This window comes from Hipposideros armiger, unplaced genomic scaffold, assembly GCF_001890085.2.
Source record: "Hipposideros armiger isolate ML-2016 unplaced genomic scaffold, ASM189008v1 scaffold_92, whole genome shotgun sequence".
Classification (NCBI taxonomy): domain Eukaryota; kingdom Metazoa; phylum Chordata; class Mammalia; order Chiroptera; family Hipposideridae; genus Hipposideros; species Hipposideros armiger.
The window spans coordinates 253,671-260,009 of NW_017731442.1; the positions used below are offsets into that span (position 1 = coordinate 253,671).

Consider the following 6,339-nt stretch of genomic DNA (forward strand, 5'->3'; position numbering starts at 1 on the left):
GTCTGTTCCCCTTCCCTCAATTCCCCAGTGCTGTTCCCATCCCCCAATTCCCCAATAAAAATCTTTAAAAAAAAAAGAAATCTTATCTGTCATATAGGAAATCAAAGAGAATGTCTAAAAACTGATAAAGCCAAAAAATAGTTAAATAAGCATAATATGTACAAGTTTAGATGGCTGCCCTTGGAGAAGGAGACTAGATATTGCTTTTTTTTTTCTATTGTAAATGTTATAATACCGTTTGACATTTTTTACTATATTACTTTAATAAAAGTAAAACCTAATTTTAAAAATAATAAATAAATATAAAATATGAAATCTCCAAGGGACTGGAAGGAAAGATAAAGATAATTTACATAATAATGAGGTTAATGACTTACTAAGCATGACACGAAGAGCATAAATTAAAAAAAGAGACATAGGTTTTGATTATGTAACATTTAATGCTCTTGAGTGTCAAACCAAAAAAAAAACTAAATTAAATTAAAAGGCACCTGAGAAACTGGGAAAAATATTTGCAACATAGATGATACACAACAGGTTAATAAATTTGCATATTTAAGAGCTCTTACCAATCAATAAGAAAAAGAAACATTCCAATAAAAAAACTGGCTAAGGGCATAAACAAGGGGAAAAGGAAGGGAAGGGAAAGAAGAAAGACAAATAGTCAGTATCTTCTAAAAGAAAAACAAGTCCAATTTCTCTAATTAAAGAAATATACAGAATGGGACCTGAAAGATGATCACAAGTCAAGGAAGTAACACACATATGTTCTGGGTTGGTACATTCATGGATGTTCTTTTTTTTGCATTTTGATTATCTGTATCTCTGGTTTTATATTAAGTATATCTTGAATTCATAAAGAATTTACTTATTGTAGAAAATTTTCTAAAATACATTAAAGTGTATTCAAAAATAAATAAAAATTACTCAATATTCACCCCCCTGAGCTAAACATTGTTTTCACATTTCTTTTCCATTTCTTCTTTATGTCTTTTCAACAAAACTGGACTCATATATTTCTCTGAGCATTTTCTTTTAGATTAAAGATACTTCGAAAATAGAATATTATTTACTTCATGATATTCCATTAAATAGATGGATATATGACCAGATTCTAAATTGTAACAAATCACTACTAACATGTAACAACTTTTTATAACACTCATTTCAAATAAGATTAAAGTTTTTCATACAGGCTTGTGAGAAATGCAACCATCATGGATGATTTAAAACCAAAATGGGGACACATGCTGCTGTAATTTGATATTTTGAGATGAATGGAAGACTCAAAAGAAAATGAATACTCCTTTGTTTAGTAATAATGAATAGCCAAACCAAAGGGAAAAAAAAGTGGCATTACATTTATTTTCCTGATTTTAATGTCTAAAAATTATTGTATGGTAATTTTTTTTATTTTATATATTTGCTTATTATGTAAGAAATACTTGCCCATGAGATAGGGGGTTGGGGGAGTTAGGGGGGCCGGAATCAAATAATACAGAAGTATGTAAAGGTTTTCAAAGCCAAAATTCCCCTCACCCTAAAAACCATTGTTCATAGATTTTTGTAGGTCTCATTTTTTTAGGCATATGCAAACTTTCTCTCCTTTATACCTATCTACTCCTCCCCAACACAAACACAAGCCAATGGTACAGTGCTTTGCAATTCGTTTTTCACACTTAATATATTTTGGAGATTTTTCTATGTCACCACATACAAATATACTTCATGCTTTCAAATGATGGCATAGTTTTCCACTGCATAGATGTAGTATTTTTTAATCAGGTTTTAGGTTGTATATGGAATGTGTTCTATTAACAGCAATACAAATAGTTACTCGAAATGGATCACAGACCTAAAAATAAAACTTAAAACTTTAAAATTTCTATAAAATATGTGTGAATTTGGGTTAGGCAAAGGATTTTTAAATACATCAAAAGCATGATTCATAAAATAAAATATTGATAAATTGAAATGCATCCAAATTTAAAACTTCCACTCTTCAAAAGACATTGTTAAGAAAAGGAAAACAAAACCGAAATATTGAAAGTATTTGCAAAACACATACCTGACAAAGGACTTGTATCTAGAATACATAAAGAAATATCAAGACTCAATAATAAGAAAACAAAAGATTTGAACAGACACATCACCAAAGATATATGGAAGGCAAATCAGCACATGAGAAGATATCAACATCATTAGTCATCAAAGAAATGTGAATTAAAACTACAATAAGATATAACTATACATTCGAATAGTGAAAAATATATATTTTTTTAAAACTGACAATACCAAATGATGACAAAGTTGGGGAGCAACTGGAACTTTCATACATGTCCTGTGAGAATGCAAAATGGCACAGCCATGTTGCAAACTCCTTGGCAGGTTTTATGAACATACACTTCCCACGTGACTTCACAATCTCATTCCTAGATAATTACTCAAGAAATGAAAACTTGTATTCACACAATAACCTGTACGTGAATGTTTATATTAGCTTACTTAAAATTGCCAAAAACTGGAAATAATCCAAATGTCACTCAGCTAGGGAATCGATAAGCAAACTACTGTACATCCATGCAATGGAATACTACTCAGCAATATAAGGGAACAACTGATACAAAACATGGACTGTTCTCAGTTACCTTATGCTAAATTTAAAGCAGCCAGATTCAAAAGACTCCAAGTGTTTGCTTCCAATGATATGACATTCTGGAATAAACAAAAACTACAGGCACAGAAAATTGATGAGTGGTTCCAAGGGCTGGGGGTGGGAAGGGGTTAACTACAGAAAGGGCTGGGGGAAATGATGAAATAGTTCTGTATCTTGATTGGGGTGGTAATTGTGTAACTGTATGCATTTATCAAAGCTCATAGAACTGCACATTAAGAGAGTGAATTTTACCGTATGTAAAGTATACCTCAATTTTAAGTTAATCTTTTTTGCAAATCTTTATGTTCACATATCCAGAAGATAAATTACAATTGCTGAGTCAAAGAACACTTGGCGTTTCAAATTCTGGTGGTCCGACAAATTGTCCTCCAAAAAGGTTGTACCAAATTACACCACTACCAACAAGGTATGATGAGATGAAAGTGTCCAGTTTCCCCACATTGGTCAATCTGGTTAACGTCAAAACTTTTTCATCTTTGTAAATCTGGTAAGTGTCAAAAGGTATCTGGAGTTTAATTTAAATTTCTTTAATTACTAGAGAAGTTGAGCCTCTAGTCAAATATTTACTGGCCACCTTTTATTTTTTTTTTCTGTAAAATACCAATTTGCATCCTTTGCCATTTATAGTCCATTTCAAATGTCTAGTGATTGATTTTTAATATAAATTCAAGGATGTTAGGCACCCAGGCCTGGACCGGCCCCGCTGAGCCCGCCCCCGGGTGCCGCCCCTGCCCTCCCATTGGCCCTGCCCCCTCTCCGTAACAGCCAGTCTCTGGGCCCAGCAGCCAAACACGACACCGCCCCGCTCACTCACTGGCTTGTCCCACGGCTATCGAGTTTGGCTCCTAGTCTGTGCAGTTCCTCACCTTACCAGCGGAAACTGTGGGAGCTAGTCACCAATCTATCGGCTCAGAAACGCACCGCTGACACTCGCCTCGTCACCCACCGACCCCCATCGAGGAGGGGTCTTTCCCGCCACCACAGCTACTCTGGAAGTGGAAGGAGCTACGGATCCAAAGCTCTCCTGCTTCCGAGAACGCTGTTCCCCTGGCAACCAGAAGCAGCGCGCTTCCAGTCTCGCGATTAAAAAAAAAAAAAAAAAGGCCTGTACCATCCAGAATTAAGACGTGGGGGTCAGGGGCAGCGAGGAACTGATGAAACCCCCCGGTGGTCTCCTCCATGTTCCCGGAGGACAGTGTGGGCGAGGAATGGTTTGTTCGCATTTAGGTTGAACTGGGAACGAGGATGTCTGGATGCTTGTATGGCTCTGTCCCTCACTATTAATGTGGTGCCCTGCAGGTCGGCTACCCTCTCTGGGTCCAGTTTCCTCTTCCATAAAATGAGGAGGATAATAATTCCTTCCAAGGTTGTTGTGCCGCTCAAAAAGATCATATATGCGAAGTTCTTGGTAAAGTTTGGATGCCGTATAAATTTAAAATAGTGGTTTTACACAAATTGGGCCATTGTCCAAAAAGGGTAATAATTGCTATTTGTGGTTTTTCTAATTCTCGGTGCATGAAGGTCTATTGTGTTGAGTCCCCAAACTGATTTTCTCCATCCCCAGTACCATGAAATGCCTGCTTTCCCCCACCGGCCCTAAATGATGAGGCCCTCCATTTTCGCTCAGACCTCCAGTCCTACCACCTCTCCCTGGTAGACTTTGCTCTCCAGCCTCACTGTCCTCTTTGCTCCTATGCAATAATTTATTCCCAGCATGTCTCAGGAAATTTATGTTTTTCCAAATTTAAAAAAAAAAATCAGTTGAGAAATCAGGAAAACTGGAGAGAGTATTCTGATTCTTCTATGAGGATTAAAAATTAGCAATCAACATAGAGATGCTACTGAAGATATCCACTGATGTCAAGTCAAAAGCAAGAGCAGGAAACGCTGACACTCTAAGTCAGAAGTGGAGGTCGACATTCCAGAAACTGAGACGGGAGCGCCTGGGGGGGATGAGGTCACAATATGATTGGTCAGTCTTGCTTGGAGCTGGTGCCATGTTAGAAGTATGTGTTCCCCGCCCTGCCTGCTGCTAGTAGGGAGTCGTTCTTACAAATAAAATAAATATTAATAAGTTGATGACCATTGTATACTTTATACAAATTCTATGAGTGGTGTCCCAAGAAATAAGTTTTGATTCAAAATAACTCCTTAAATTGGAAATTTCCAACCCATGATTCTATGAGGTGTTGTTAACTTGGCTTGGAGATTTGTATGGTACATTATTCAGATGGTACCCAATGATGTTCTCTGTGTTCCCCCATATTTGAATATTTGCTATAGGCTACAGTTCTTGTTAACACTTCTAAATTTGATTGTTCTTATTTCTTAAACAAATGCTTCTGACAGTTCTCATTACAAGNCAGCCACACACGGTAGCTTATGGCAGCCCACTGCAGCAGGGGCTGCAGCCTATGCCGTCACCAGTGACTCACGACAGCCCAGCTCCAGGTCGAGCTGTTGTTCACCATCTTAGCTGTAGAGGGCAGTGTCAGTGGCCCCATGTGGGATCCGAATCGGGGCCCTGCTGCTCAGAGCTGGCGTTCCAAGCCAGCTCTTAACCAATGCGCCACTCGGCCGGCCCAGGACCACTCCAGATTTGTTCAGTAATGTGGGGGTATCACGCATGCTGAGTAAAATTAAAGAAAGAGGAAGAATTCCAGATATTGTCTTCTCAATACTTAGCTTTATATGTGAATGAATATCTTCAACCAAGCCCTTTCCTGAATTCCTGTCAACTATGAATTAAACCACTTCTCTCATAACAGAATGAAGAAAGGCAATTGCCTCTGGCCCCGCACGTGGAACAACGTCCTTTTCTTACTCTACAATGTGATTCATTTTTCTTTCTTTTTTTGAATGGTGTAGGCAGAGTACAGGGAAGTTTTGGACGCAGGCAGAAGCACAAATATAAACAACCTGCTGCTCCTCCAAGGCACACAGAGTGATCATTTGATTTGGCCTCCAACCATTCACTGTGCCAAAGGTGATGCTTACGAGTCCACCAGGTCAACTCTTTCCATCTCAGCAAATGACAAAGACATTAATCTCAACATTATTCAAACTGCAAAAGGGTTTGGGCTCACTCAGGAAGCCACTGACGTCATTATTGTGGGATGACGGATCACCCTGGCATGTCACATCACGATCAAAAAGCGTTAAGTCAACGAAAGGCCAAATGTCTTGTAAGTGCCCTAAGCAGCTTGTCAGGAGAGGCTTACTACAGCTAACAGGGGAGCAGCGAGACAGAAACATGTGCAGAGCTGATAGAATACATGTCAGTAAAGGGAGAGGCCCAGGGAACCATCAGTGACATGGATCAGCTAATGGGCTCCAGAAATCTCTCCGTTTGCTTTAGAAATGGGCCTGTTCTATTATGTTTGCTCCTAAAAACAATAAAGTAAATAAAATACTGTTCCCAGGGTGAGTGAGGGTGCAACTGACAATCTTATGAATTTGGCATATAGAAAAAGGTATGGATAAAGGGCATTGAATTCAGATCTTATAGATATTTCTGAGTGTTTAAGAAGAAATATCAATACCCACATAGAAATTCCACAAGAAAAATAAAGCAATGTACAAGAAAGAAAGCAATCAAATGATAGTAAAATACTTACAATTACATAGCACTAAACGTTGATTTAACCAAATACTGTGCCTTA

General features: G+C 38.0%; 1 protein-coding gene across 3 annotated transcripts in view; it reads right to left on the reverse strand.

The window, feature by feature from the left end:
* Nucleotides 1–3,717, reverse strand: part of FSIP1 (fibrous sheath interacting protein 1) — a 181,738-nt gene extending 178,021 nt beyond the window's left edge. For 2 of the 3 annotated variants that reach the window (XM_019644902.1, XM_019644900.1), the window contains exon 1: nt 3,544–3,717. The gene's annotated coding sequence lies outside the window, so the exon portion shown is untranslated. The remainder of the gene's footprint in view (nt 1–3,543) is intronic. The other variant, XM_019644901.1, reaches the window with a different exon arrangement.
* Between the last annotated feature and the right edge of the window lie 2,622 nt (nt 3,718–6,339).